Source organism: Eleutherodactylus coqui, chromosome 2 (genome assembly GCF_035609145.1).
Source record: "Eleutherodactylus coqui strain aEleCoq1 chromosome 2, aEleCoq1.hap1, whole genome shotgun sequence".
Classification (NCBI taxonomy): domain Eukaryota; kingdom Metazoa; phylum Chordata; class Amphibia; order Anura; family Eleutherodactylidae; genus Eleutherodactylus; species Eleutherodactylus coqui.
In genome coordinates, this window is record NC_089838.1 from 222,225,795 (window position 1) to 222,240,954 (window position 15,160).

The window sequence follows — 15,160 nt, forward strand, 5'->3', positions numbered from 1 at the left end:
TAAGCCCATGTACTGGAAACCACCAGGTAAGTACGGTAATCTGGAGGTTTACATGGGGTCCACCTTGGAATTTACTTAGATAAATAATGTCAATGCACAAAAGGTGCTTGTATGGTGTCAGAAAAGAGTAATGCTCTGTTAGCCCTCAGTTAGCGTCATAGATTAAGGCTTAGTAGCCTTCATGCCTTGCAGTGTGAACATACACACAGCTGTTTTGGGTGGGATAGGGGGTTAATGCGCACAGTCAGATGACCAAAAAGTCCTCTTGCTGTATTGCCCAAAAATGGTGGCCGACAGCAAAATTGGACCTATAGAAAAACAGCTACTATTAGTTTATAGCTAAGGCTAACTACATTTTGCCATACAGTCCTAGTGACGGACTGACAGCATATTAGTGAGATACTGACTAGACTGAACCTATCTTATAACAGAGCTACAGAAGAGCTAGATGCCAAAAAAGCACAATGGTTGGCTGCTGGCTGCATGTGTGACTAGATTAAGAGAGGCTCGGGTTTATGTATTCATGGCTCCACCTCCAACACTGGGGGGAGCGGCTTCATCCACCAATGATCTCTCCCTTCCCGTAAACTAGACAAATAGCTTCCTCTTATCAGCAAAAAAGGCGTGACACCCCAGCAGTGATGGCAATGGGATCACTTGTATGATAGCAACGCCCATCAGTGACATCATAAGTCACATGACACACCAGCGTGTCACATGACCACTCAGGATGATGTTACCTGAAGGAAGGAAACACCCCCCAGCAGCATCAGTGATCACATGAGCGCTGCTGTAAACATGCTGACACTGCATGCCAATTTTAACCCTTACTTCTGCTCAATTTAGGACAGCAGCGCCAAAAGTGAATGCGCATTACCCTGCTGTCCTAGCAGTCAAAATGTTCAGGCTTCTAATATTGAGAATATATAGGTCACATGGTTATATACAATCATAGTGACCTGGACGCTGATATAGATGGTTACATGCTACTGGGCTTTGGATAGGATTCTAGTAGGGATAGATCTAATATGGTAGAATTAGGGAATGAACTATGTAAATGCTACTTAAAGAGTACCTAGAGTGCTCATATAGCTGCAATTAGTGTCCACAATTACCCACACACAGAAATGCGAACAACCTCGTTCATGCATGTACGGAGATGGATCAATCACTGATCAGATAGATTTAACATTCGTGTATCCACAGATGATAAATGCATTAACATCGAGAATAGATGGACAGCCGTTTCCAACACACAAGGCGAGATCACAGGGATCACATGATCTATAGATGTGTATGTCTCTGCAAAGGGGTTGGTTCGAATTAATGCGCCATTTATTCAATAAAGTGGACAAAGGATAGGACTTCTTTCACACCTGCGGGTTGGCGGGATTAAAGTCCATTGTGTTTCTTTTGCATTAACTTCCTATCCAGATTGAATTGCTTCTATCCCTTGAAAGGAGGCTGCATGTGGGTTATTCTGATGAAAGTCCCTAACATGTGAGGCCAGTGGGGTGTCTTCTTTTCCAGAAATGTTGCCTATATGGGCCAAAATTCGCCGGCAAAGCTGTTGCATGGTTTTCCCAATAAAGTTTTTAGGGCATCCACGAGTGGCCATATAGACGTCAAACTGCATTCTGCTGTTAATATATTCCCTATTCTTGAAACTCTGCCCTGTACTCGCACTCATAAAAGTGTGGCGTTTATTGAGAAATTGGCACGCTTTGCAACCCGAATCCTTGTATGTGCCTGGCGCTGGGGCCGTCGTTAACCAGTTTGTAGTTGGAGTGGGTTGCAAATGGTTGTAAACCAGAGGATCTTTGAATAAGAGGTTGTTGTGCCAGACTATCAGAGAGTGTGCTGTCAGATTGTAAAATACGCTAGTACTGGGATATGAACATTGTCAGCCTCCTTGAAAGGAAGGAAAAGGGGAGGAGGGACTTGTTATTTGTATATCGCCAACTTATTCCGCAGCACTTTCAGGTAATTCATTTATTTATGGGTACAGGTACAGAAACAAATAGAGGGGAGGCCCGGCTCACGTTTTGCACCAGGGCCCCTGAGCCTTTAGTTACGCCCCTGAATAGGGCTCTATCGTGTGTAATACATGCTGCATGCTTTTTTACTTGCGTATTATATGCAATGAAAAAACGCTAGTTTGAGTGTAACAGCAAAAATCAATGTACTTGAATTGCTGCGATTAGCCATGTATTATATACGCTCATGTTAGCCTGGCCTAAGGGTGCCAGAGGGCATTGGAAATGCACCAGAGGGAATAACACCATGATGTGTTGTGGTCTCACATCAAAATATCTGTAATAATTTTCAATTAAAGATTTTTGATTTTATGCAATTTTCCAAGCATTGGAGGAGCTGAGTTTTCTTCTGCATGTTCTCACACAGTTGGTTTTGCCCTCCTGTGGGCAGACAGATCAGCATTCATTGTGCATGCACTGCCCTCAATATGCATGTGGGCATCTTCAGCTCAGATTGGAAATCTCACCCGACAAAGGTACAATTAGTCCCATACTAAATACAGGAGGCCGGCTTGACTGCTAACCCTACAAAATGTGCGATAAGCCCAGAGGAGGCTTGTTATATTGAGCATGATCAAATTCATCAAGTCACAAATTGACAGAATCGACTGCATGGAAGCGAGCGTATACCTCACAGTACAACTGAACATACAGCTCTAATGCAGAATAGGATTACAGCAGCTATGCCAGTTGTCTGTATGTAGCAGGCTCAAGAAGCTCAGGTCAGAATTTACAATAGGTTTCCTAAGGTCAGAGCCTTTCAACCACGTGACTGTTAGTTCTGGTGCCAACAGCTGAAAATAAGTTTTTTTGGCAAAATGGCAAGATTCCAATGAGGTTCATGGAAAAATAAATGATGTAAATTATAAGGTTTATCAACTAAGGAAAAGAAAACTACTCCAAATGTAATCACGTCAATTTAATCAAAATCTGGAAGGACTATGAAATTCCTTCTGCTATGAATCTGCCTAGGGAGTTACCGAGAGATGATTTATCAGCAGTCCATTTCTCTGAAACAGTCTGCTGTCCATTTGAAGAGGTTTCAGGTGGTTAATGGGGAAGAACACCCAATAATGTACCTCAGCAAAATGGTTGACTTCCAAATAAAAGAACTATGCAATTATAGAAAGGGAATGCTTTGACCTCATGGGGCTATTGCGTAAGGCATTTTCTTCTCAAGAGACAATTCAGGCCGATAACAGATTTATTCGCCATTAAAATGGATAGTGAGAAACAAAGGGAAGAATGCAAGGGTGACTAGGTGTTTTTTGGCTTTCAAAGACTTCAGGTTTTATGAAGAACCTTGTGCAGGTTTTTAGCAAGGCAATGCATATGTATTTTCATGTGTCCACTGTATGAGGACTCCTTTCCATGGGTGCTGTGATTTTCGGCTGCTCGCATCACGGCTATATCTCCTGTTTTCACGCCCATTCGGGTTGCGACGTTTATACGCAGCAGCCCAAATACCATACTCCCTCCCCCTTACCTCCCCTTCTCTGCCCCTTTTCGGCGCCGGCAAAGGAAGGAGGTGGAATGGAGCAGGAGCTTAGCAGAGCTAGTGTGCTAAACTCCCTCCTCAGCCTGTGGGAGCTGCTGGAAAGGGGAGGGAGAGGGGTTTAGTAACATGAGCTTTTCTGGCTGCTCTCATAGGCCCCTATAGGAGTCAATGGGACCAGCTGGCATATTCCGGCAAGATTGGTCAAGACCTATCTTTTCTGGCCGGCGTAAGAGTGCCAGGCAGAATGCGTTATCTATTCCGGATGACCGATTTTATGCACCACACATTCGCCTATCTGAACAAATGCATTGGAATCTAATGCTTCAGATGGTCACTATTTTTCGCCAGCATTTTACTGCAACAAAATAGTCACGATAAACGCTGGTGTGAAGTCAGCCTAAGGGCATATAGTGCTCCTCTCTGCATATCTGAGTAGAAGGAGTAGGTATGGAAGGCAAGGCCTCGAAAAGTGGAAAAAATTTATATATTCCAAATGAATAGCTCAAGATAATTACACTATTCATTTGGTTGCTCATATTTGGTGTTTTGGCAGGCAGCCCCTGATATCAGTTGCACCCTCCTACATCTAGTGAGAGCCAAGGTATTGGAATATTAGCTCATACTTACATATTCTACTTACATTTCTCATCTATACATGGTGAAGGGCTTTTCTCCTAGCTCAGCGCCTATTTTTTTTCTGCAGTAGCCTAATTAGTAAATACAGTTGCCTCCCAAATTGGTAACATACTCCTTGCATCTACAGTGCATTAGGCCACAAGGTTAGTCATGCCACAGACCTTCCAGAAATAGTGCGAAGTAGGTCTATGAGGATGAAGTACTACTAGGATAGTGTTAGAATGTTTAGTAATGAAAGAATCGAAGCTCGTTATCCTGCCGAGGGTACCCTGATACGGATATGTGATACATATGTTAAAAGTGTGAAACACTAGTTAATTGTTATGTTGAAGCATGAAATACCCTCCTATGGAGCTAAAACATCCATTATTACCAGTTTGTTCAGTAAAGCTATTTTTGCAGGAGACATCCAGGGTGTGACAACGGAATGGAGGGGTGCAGAGATGGAAAAATATGAGTTTGCAGGAATGACCCCTTAAGCTATGTTCAAGCGCCCTTGGTGATGTCTACCATATAGTTCAATTGGGGAAAACCCAGTGGAAGCCTATAAAACCTCCCGTATGGAAAACATTAACACCTTTTCCCTCTGTGACATACATGTATATTACACTAGCTGATATACCCGGCTTCGCCCGAGTTAATTTGGTTCTGGTGTTTATCTGGTGTTCACACGGAAAATCTTATGAAGTCGTGGTTTCTTTAGAGATACTGAGGAAAAACATATGTTCACCATTTTGCATAGTTCTCTGCGTTACCCAGGAAACACCACGTGAAGGTAACCATGCGACGTTTCCTTTATATAAAATGACATCAGGAAGTGAGAGAATTAGATTACATACGTAAAATTTGGACGCTAATTCTTTTGCGCTTAGAATTGAATAATCGAGTTGGGACCCATTAGCTTTTCCTATTTATGACATAATCAATGCTCGTGCCAAATTTCCCGTTTCTATGACACCGGAAAGGGAAGAAATTACATTCCGCACGTAAAATTTTGACGCCAATTCTTTTGCGCTAGAATTGAATAATCGATTTGGGACCCATTAGCGGTTCCTATTTATGACATAATCAATGCTTGTGCCAAATTTCACGTTTCTATGACACCGGAAAGTGAAAAAATTACATTCCGTACGTAAAATTTGGACGCTAATTCTTTTGCACATAGAATTGAATAATGGAGTTGGGACCCATTAGCTTTTCCTATTCCTGACATAATCAATGCTCGTGCCAAATTTCCCGTTTCTATGACACCGGAAAGTGAAAAAATTACATTCCGTACGTAAAATTTCGACGCCAATTCTTTTGCGCTAGAATTGAATAATCGAGTTGGGACCCATTAGCTTTTCCTATTTCTGACATAATCAATGCTCGTGGCAAATTTCCCGTTTCTATGACACCGGAAAGTGAGAAAATTACATTCCGTACGTAAAATTTGGACGCTAATTCTTTTGCGCATAGAATTGAATAATGGAGTTGGGACCCATTAGCTTTTCTTATTTATGACATAATCAATGCTCATGCCAAATTTCCTGTTTCTATGACACTGGAAAGGGAAGAAATTACATTCCGTATGTAAAATTTGGACGCTAATTCTTTTGCGCATAGAATTGAATAATTGAGTTGGGACCCATTAGCTTTTCCTATTTATGACATAATCAATGCTCGTGCCAAATTTCCCGTTTCTATGACACCGGAAAGTGAAAAAATTACATTCCGCACGAAAAATTTTGACGCCAATTCTTTTGCGCATAGAATTGAATAATCGAGTTGGGACCTATGAACTTTTCCTATTTCTGACATAATCAATGCTCGTGCCAAACTTCCTGTTTCTATGATACTGGAAAGTGAGAAAATTACATTCCGTACGTAAAATTTGGATGCTAATTCTTTTGCGCATAGAATTGAATAATCGAGTTGGGACCCATTAGCTTTTCCTATTTATGACATAATCAATGCTCGTGCCAAATTTCACATTTCTATGACACCAGAAAGTGAAAAAATTACATTCCGCACGTAAAATTTCGACACCAATTCTTTTGCGCTAGAATTTAATAATCGAGTTGGGACCCATTAGCTTTTCCTATTCCTGACATAATCAATGCTCGTGCCAAATTTCACGTTTCTATGACACCGGAAAGTGAAAAAATTTCCTTCCGCATGTGAAATTTTGACGCCAATTCTTTTGCGCTAGAATTGAATAATCGAGTTGGGACCCATTAGCTTTTCCTATTTCTGACATAATCAATGCTCGTGGCAAATTTCCCGTTTCTATGATACCGGAAAGTGAGAAAATTACATTCCGTACGTAAAATTTGGACGCTAATTCTTTTGCGCATAGAATTGAATAATGGAGTTGGGACCCATAAGCTTTTCTTATTTATGACATAATCAATGCTCATGCCAAATTTCCTGTTTCTATGACACCGGAAAGGGAAGAAATTACATTCCGTACGTAAAATTTGGACGCTAATTCTTTTGCGCATAGAACTGAATAATTGAGTTGGGACCCATTAGCTTTTCCTATTTATGACATAATCAATGCTCGTGCCAAATTTCCCGTTTCTATGACACGTGAAAGTGAAAAGATTACATTCCGCACGTAAAATTTTGACGCCAATTCTTTTGCGCATAGAATTGAATAATCGAGTTGGGACCTATGAACTTTTCCTATTTATGACATAATCAATGCTCGTGCCAAACTTCCTGTTTCTATGACACCGGAAAGTGAGAAAATTACATTCCGTACGTAAAATTTGGACGCTAATTCTTTTGCGCATAGAATTGAATAATCGAGTTGGGACCCATTAGCTTTTCCTATTTATGACATAATCAATGCTCGTGCCAAATTTCACGTTTCTATGACACCGGAAAGTGAAAAAATTACCTTCCGCACGTAAAATTTCGACGCCAATTCTTTTGCGCTAGAATTGAATAATCGAGTTGGGACCCATTAGCTTTTCCTATTTATGACATAATCAATGCTCGTGCCAAATTTCACGTTTCTATGACACCGGAAAGTGAAAAAATTACATTCCGTACGTAAAATTTTGACGCCAATTCTTTTGCGCATAGAATTGAATAATCGAGTTGGGACCTATGAACTTTTCCTATTTATGACATCATCAATGCTCGTGCCAAACTTCCTGTTTCTATGATACCGGAAAGTGAGAAAATTACATTCCGTACGTAAAATTTGGACGCTAATTCTTTTGCGCATAGAATTGAATAATCGAGTTGGGACCCATTAACTTTTCCTATTTATGACATATTCAATGCTCGTGCCAAATTTTAAGTTTCTAAGGCACTGGGAAGTGACAGATTTAGATTACGTACGTAAAATTTTGACGCCAATTCTTTGGCGCATAGAATTGAATAATCGAGTTGGGACCCATTAGCTTTTCCTATTTGTGACATAATCAATGCTCGTGCCAAATTTCACGTTTCTATGACACCGGAAAGTGAAAAAATTACATTCCGTACGTAAAATTTCGACGCCAATTCTTTTGTGCTAGAATTGAATAATCGAGTTGGGACCCATTAGCTTTTCCTATTTATGACATAATCAATGCTCGTGCCACATTTCCCGTTTCTATGACACCGGAAAGTGAAAAAATTACATTCCGCACGTAAAATTTTGACGCCAATTCTTTTGTGCATAGAATTGAATAATCGAGTTGGGACCTATGAACTTTTCCTATTTATGACATATTCAATGCCCGTGCCAAATTTTAAGTTTCTAAGGCATTGGGAAGTGACAGATTTAGATTACGTACGTAAAATTTCGACGCCAATTCTTTTGCGCTAGAATTGAATAATCGAGTTGGGACCCAATTACTTTTCCTATTTTGGAGATAATCTATGCTCGTGCCAAAATTCATGTTTCTACGACATCGGGAAGTTGGAGAACTTTTGGCGAGTCAGTGAGTCAGTGAGTCAGTGAGGGCTTTCAGCTTTATATATATAGATAGGTGCAGGTTTAGGAGCTGAGCCTGCTAGAAACCTTGTAGGTGTCAGCTGTTGCAAACTAGCCACAATTGACACAGGCATGCAAGCTGTCACCATTAGCTTCCTGTGACTCAATGATGGGGTTCCAATAGGTGCTATAGAATCTACTAGGCCTAGTAAAGGCTCCCAGAGCTGCCATGTTTTTAACTAAGGCTTAACACTGTGATGACAGAGCTTTTTTTTCATTTTTGAATTTTTGTTTTTTCCTCCACCCTTTAAAAAATCGCAACTCCTTTATTTATCCATCACCGTAGCTGTATGAGGGCTTGTTTTTTGCAGGATGAGTTGTATTTATCAACGGTGCTATTTAATGTACCATTTAATGTACTGAAAAACCTTTAAAAAATTCTAAGTGGAGAAAAATGTTAAAAAAATTAAATTCCGACATCTTTTAGTGCGTCTTGTTTCTACGGCACACAAAGTGCAACAAAAATGACATGATAACTTTATTCTCTGAGTCAGTACAATTACTACAATACCAAACTTATAGAATTTTTTTGCTGTACAAATTTTTTTTCAAAGATATTTCTTTTTTTTTTATTTTCTGCTGCCATCTTCTGCGCACAATAGCTTTTTTGTTTTCCTTCAATGTAGTTGTGCAAGGGCTCATTTTTTGCGAGACATCCTGTAGCTTGAGTTGGTACCATTTTGGAATACATTTCTGCAGTTCTTCCTTTTTTTTCTGACGACGTTCATCGTGCAGGGTTACTAATGCATTACTTTGATAGATTGGACTTCTACGGATGCAGATATACCAAATATGTATTTTTGTTTTATTATTAATTATTATTATTTTATTCCAAATATGTCAAAAGGTTTTTTTTTTACTTTTATTACTTTTTTAAATAATTATTAAAGTTTATTGATCTTATTTTTTTTTTTTTTTAATAGTCCTCAGAGGGGACAACAACATGCGATGCTTTGATCGCTCCTGCAGTATGATGTAATGCCATAGCATTACATCATACGGCAATTGGGCAGGCATTCTATCAAGTCACCCCATGGGCATGACTTGATAGGCATTTTGCCATGACAGCCCTGGGGCCTTTCAGGAGGCCCCCAGCTGCTATGACACCTGCACGGCTCCATGCGATTTCACCTTGAGGGGTGTACGGGAACCCTGAACAATTTGCGGGATTTAAATGCTGCTGTCAGAATTGACAGCAGCAATTAAAAGATTAACAGCTCCAATCAACTACACGGCTGATTGGAGCTGTTGCCGCGGGGTATCAGCTGTACGAAACAGCCGGCAACTGAGGTATATGGAGGGAGATCACCCCGCGATCTCCCTCCATACATGTCCTGCAACTGCAGGACGTAAAAGCACGATAGGCCGGTCACTAAGCGGTTAATATACGAACTTTTAAAATGCAATATACTACGGTACTAAAGTACTTCAGTATATTGTAAAAGTGATCAAACAATCACAAGTTCAGATCGGTAAGGGGACTAAAAAAGTGTTAGATTACAGCAAATTAAAAAAAAAATGAAAATGTAAAAAAACCTTTTCCCATTTTTGTTACAAAACAATATAAACTATGAAAAAAGAAACATAATTTGTATTGCTACATCTGAAACAGCCCAAACTATATAAGCATTGCACTATTTATCTCACACAATGAACCATGTTAAAAAAATAATAAGAATGCCAGAATTGTGGGGTTTGTTTGGTCACCCCTTTTCTCGATAAAAAGTGATGAAAAAGTCACGTGTACCCAAAAATGGTAGCAATAAAAACTACAGTTCGCCAATGCAAAAATGAGATTTTGGGAACAGATGTGTAACTGGTGGCTGCGGGGTCGAAGGCGTTATGGTTTGTGGTCCAGATTACGAATGTTTCTATTTGCACTAGTGGGTCTTTATATGGCTATTCCATTCCTTGTGAAGATATGTCCTGCAATACAAACACAGCTCATCTTCTTGAATTTTGTGATGTTTTCATACGATCTGAAGAGGCTTCAGACTTCGTTGATCTGAAGAGGCTTCAGGATCAAGCTTTAAATCACAAATCTAATTTGTACCTGCAGCCAGACGAGGACGTATCTATCAGGATAAAGACCAAGCATGGTATGAAGAAGTGATTTCTATAAACTATCCGGTAGTACTCTACTAACAAGGAAACACAGGCACTCGAGGCGGTGATCATAAAGTACATCTGTATAAGTGTATCCCCAGAAAGTACTGAGGAAGAGGTTCACAAATTTCGAAACGCGTATACATGCTGGTAGAGAAGTTTGGAATAACTAATATTATGTAATTATACAAATTGTCTTACTTTCTTTATCGTTTTATAGATACCAGGCCAGAAAAAGATCTTCTCAATATACACTTTTGTTTTCTCTGTTTCTCCACCCAGGGGCCTGCCACACATAATCTCCACCGATCAGCTGATGGACAGCACAGGATGTAGTCTGTGCTAACTACTTCTGGTTTTGGCTTACAAAAACTAAGGCAAAATACTGACAAGAATACTGCCGTGTGAAAGTGGCCTAAGGCAGCCTGCACATGACCGCAGCGGAATCCAACCCTGAACCCGGCCGATCACCCTGCGTAACTGTCCGGATTCTACTTATCTGTATTGCAGATGTGCAAGCCGGTACAACTGTGCACATGCGCAGTGCTGATAATGTGGCGCCATTGCTAGGCGATGACGCAGAGTCTGCGACCAATGATGATCGTGGAAGGGCCGCGGGTCGGATGGCTTCCATTAACTTCAATGGAAGACGTCTGTGCGGAATCCGCCTAGAAACAGAGCATGCTGTGATTTTTCTTTTTTCCCCGTGAGCGGAAAATCGCAATTGATTTCCACTTGTGGGCAGGAAAAAACGCTTTTTCATAGCATGCTATGTCAGGTATTTGTTGCGGAGTCCGGAGGCAGACGCCGGCTCCAAAATCTGCAATGCAAATCCACCCATGTGTAGGCGGCCTTGCAGACACAGACTTCAAATATCTGAAGCTCAGATCCATTACAACCTTTTATTGTAGATAAGCCAGAAATTTACAGCTTGCTAGATACAACACAAAAGATTGAGAAAATCCTGTTTGTCCCAGCACTAACTAAGCAGTGGAACTTCCTTCTCAGTCTTAAATTCAATATCACAGCAACCTTCAGTTTGCATGCAGCTTGGGACCAGAAACATTTTTCTGCCCGCAGAGAGCCCATACAACGCAGCTGCATTTACTAATAAGGACAGAGAAGAAAAAGGTGTCAGACTAGGAATGAAGCCCCTCACCATGTAGAGGTGAGAAACCCAACTGGGATATATACACCATATTTATCACCTTCCCACTCACTGACTTACAGTACATAACACATAGCAAAAGTGGTGTGAGGATTAAAAAAAAACTCCTTGGGAGGAGAGAGGAGCCACGGTTCAAGCAAAACACAGATTTAACAATTTCCAGAATGTACTTTTAATTCTAAAAATTGGTTGAGATTATTGTAACGCAGTTCTACAAACATAGTGCGCCCTCCTAGTCATCAGAAACATTTCTCAATTTCTATGCTAAATGTAGAGCTTGAATGCAGTGTGAATTCAGCTTAATCCAACCTTACGGCCAATTTAGACACAACGATTATTGCTCAAAATTTGCTCAAAAGCCATCTTTTGGCCGATAATCGTTGGGTGTAAATGTGCCCATCTTTCAGTTTTCTGCTGAACAATGGATTTCAGTCGCAGAGCAGCTGATAAGATGGACCACAGGCCATTTTCTGCTGGAGGAAAGCTGATAACAGCTGATTACATTGTCTCAGCTGCCAGCCCCTCCAGCAGAACAAAAGGAGTTTATTCAGAGAGCAGCAGGCGGTCTAACCACCTGGTCAGACAGCAAGCAACTGGCAATTCACAGCACCTTAAGTATCCAGCCCAGGTAAATACCCAGCTAATTACCCACAGATGTGACTATATTACATCACACCTACTGAGCTAGAAGGTGCAGAACCAAGTTTAAAACCTGCACCGAACTCCATTAATCTGGCAGCGATCTCAGCACTGCTGCAACATGTGCTCATTTATGACTAGTACAATACGAGCTTTAGGCTGCATTCACATGAGCCGGAATCACACACGAGTTTTGTGCGTTGCGAGACGTACAAATAATATGTGAATATGAACTCTGTTCTTTTGAATGGAGTCATACATATGAGCATGTTTTTGTTTGTTTTCCCCTCACAGCAATGCTGCATAGTAAAAAAAAATCACTGCATGTCCTATTTTTTTGTGTTCCTCAGAATGCATTGCCCGTTATTTTCAATGGGTCGGGCGTGTGAAGAAAATCGCATCAGCAAAACATCAAATCGACAACTGTTTTCGGTCACCGATTTTTCACACTATCTTTGACCTATGTTTTGCCAAAAATCGCTGGAGGCTCCCATAGAATCCAATGAGAGCTGAAAAAAAAGAGAGTAAGTTTACCTGCGTTCAGAGCTCCAGAAAGAAGACAGCTGGCTCTATTTAAGCTATTAGAAGGATTTCTGTCGACCAATAGAGTTCCGGGCTGCAGCGTAATTTTCACGTGATACGCCCGTGTGAATGGATAAGAAGACGATAATTAATTGCAGGACTCAATTATGGCTAATCTTTCCTATTGCGATTTTCGGCCGCGATGTGGCTGGTGTAGAATCGCAGCGCTCCTGTGAAAGAGACTTAAAACTGTATATAGCCATTACAGTGAATAAGGACTTACCACTACATTCATTAATGAGCTATAATAAGCTGGATCTTTTAGACTAATTGTGGCAGATGCCATTCAACTGTATGCCAGCCACAGAGATAACACTACATTGGACCCGACCCTTACTTTAGCATTAATGCAGTTATGAAATAAGGACCATTAGAATGAATGCAATTCTCTGCTTTACAAATGTATACTATTTAAAAGTACTTCTAGTCACTTGATACACTAATGTGCGTCTTCATTATGTGTATCCATTTTTTAAGGATGACATAAGACTATAGAATCAAGACGTAAGATCCTGATAATAAACTATCTGAATACGTTGCAAGAATTAGAAAGTGTTTTCAGTTAACGCACTTCATTTTGGCAGTCATCACTGGGCTAAAGGGGCTAATCGACTTTAGGGCTGATTTTACAAACTCCAAGCAGATGTGTGGAGCAGATGGGGGGAGCCTGGAGCGCTAGAGTTAAGCTGCAGCAGCCTACAATGAATTAATTGCGGGAGACTGACAGAAAGCAAGGTTAGAGCTTGAGATTTAACATGGGTTTTAATCAAAAAATTATTTAAAAGGTCAGATATGCCCTAAGAAATTTTTTTAATGTATTTTTTTTAAATTTCAGATCAACACATTCTACTGTTTCAGCATCGTAGCGCAATACTTTGTAAAAGTAAGAAGGTACTCTGATAAATAAAAATCAAGCATAAGTTCCCCTAATGTTGTAAATATCTGTTTCAGTAATATTGTGTAATGCTCTTTTGCAGCTATGTACAGTAGTCTCAACTTTAGACATTAACATGTTGTTGAAAAACACTTTTTTGCCATTACCTACACTGTTCCTTATTTGCAATGCAGAATAATGTAGCAGGCGTTCTGATGGTAATCTGTCAATGTATGGCTAAAGGACAAATCTTTTTGTATATTCTTGCTCTTAGAAATATGGGATGATTTTAGTATATACTGGTTTATGTTTTTTACTTCGAACCATATGCTTTTGCATGTAGATAAGAAACAAATCTAATAAAAACTATATGAAAAACAAAACAAAACAAAAAAAGTTGTTTTAACTTCTCTTTGCCCTTTCCCTGCTAGCGAAAATAAGGCTATTACGAACTATGGATGAATGCTGCTTTGCTGCTTACTATTCCTAGAATTAGTGTAATTATCTGTAGATGCTAAAAGTCTTGGGTGGAAACATTAGCACAAAGTTCATTACAACTAATTTACATGTGACTTACTTAAAGCTGAAAAACACAGAACGGTACCAGCAGGCAACAGAGGTTTAGGTAACATAGAATAATCACCAGTTAGGTGATAAAATAAAGATAAATAGAACTCATGACATGTCAAGATAACAACCCCATCATTATGTCTTACTAGAATTTCCGGATTTCAAAGAGGAGGATTCATTGCTCAAGACCCCTTCTACTACCCATGGAAGAGCCACTAGGAAGAAATTGCTCCCGCACTGGAGCCACAGTCATATACACTTGAATGAATATCATGTAATATAAAGTTACCTTGTTTGGTTCTTTGAATGGGTCAGCAATAGAGCATAAAAGGAAGAAGACACTGTGATGATCAGGGAGTATAATGTTTATTGATTTCTCTTCATGGAGGCATTATTGTTATCTAAAGGGACACTGCAGGAGGCTAGCAATACTATATAAGGGGGCACTGCAGACGGCTATTACAACTGTGTGAGAGGGCACTCCAGGGGAAATTATCTTAAAAAGGGACATAGAGGGCATTATTGTCTAGTGGACAAAAGAGGGCACTATTTCTAGGAGGCTTTTAAGGGAGCAACACTGTCAGTATTAATTCTTGTGAGGCAGTAGGGGCATTATTACTGTGTAGGAGCACAAAGGAGGCACTATTATTGTGTGGGTTACTAAGAATAGCACTATTACTGTTTGGGGTGCAAGAGGTGCTCTTTTATTGTGTAGTGCACTAATAATGACAATATAGGGGAGTATGTATCTGGTACTATTGGTTTTAGGGGTTGTCTGTGTGGCATTTTTTTATGGGCTAATTATAGTTAAGACACTATTAGTTCTGAAGTATAGCATTTGGGGGGCTCCACACAGCAGGTACAGTAATAAGGACAGATAGGGCAGTAACAGGCACGGAATTTGGAGTAGCAGAAGGATGAAGGGCGTGTGTAGGTCAGCAAAGGTGTTTGGGATGCTGGTACAGTAAGGAGTCAGAGATGTCTGTGTTACAAACTTTGCAGAAATAAATCATGGCTGAAAGAAGTCATCATGGTGATCTGCCCTGCTTAGAAAAGATGGGAAAAGTGTCAGAACGAA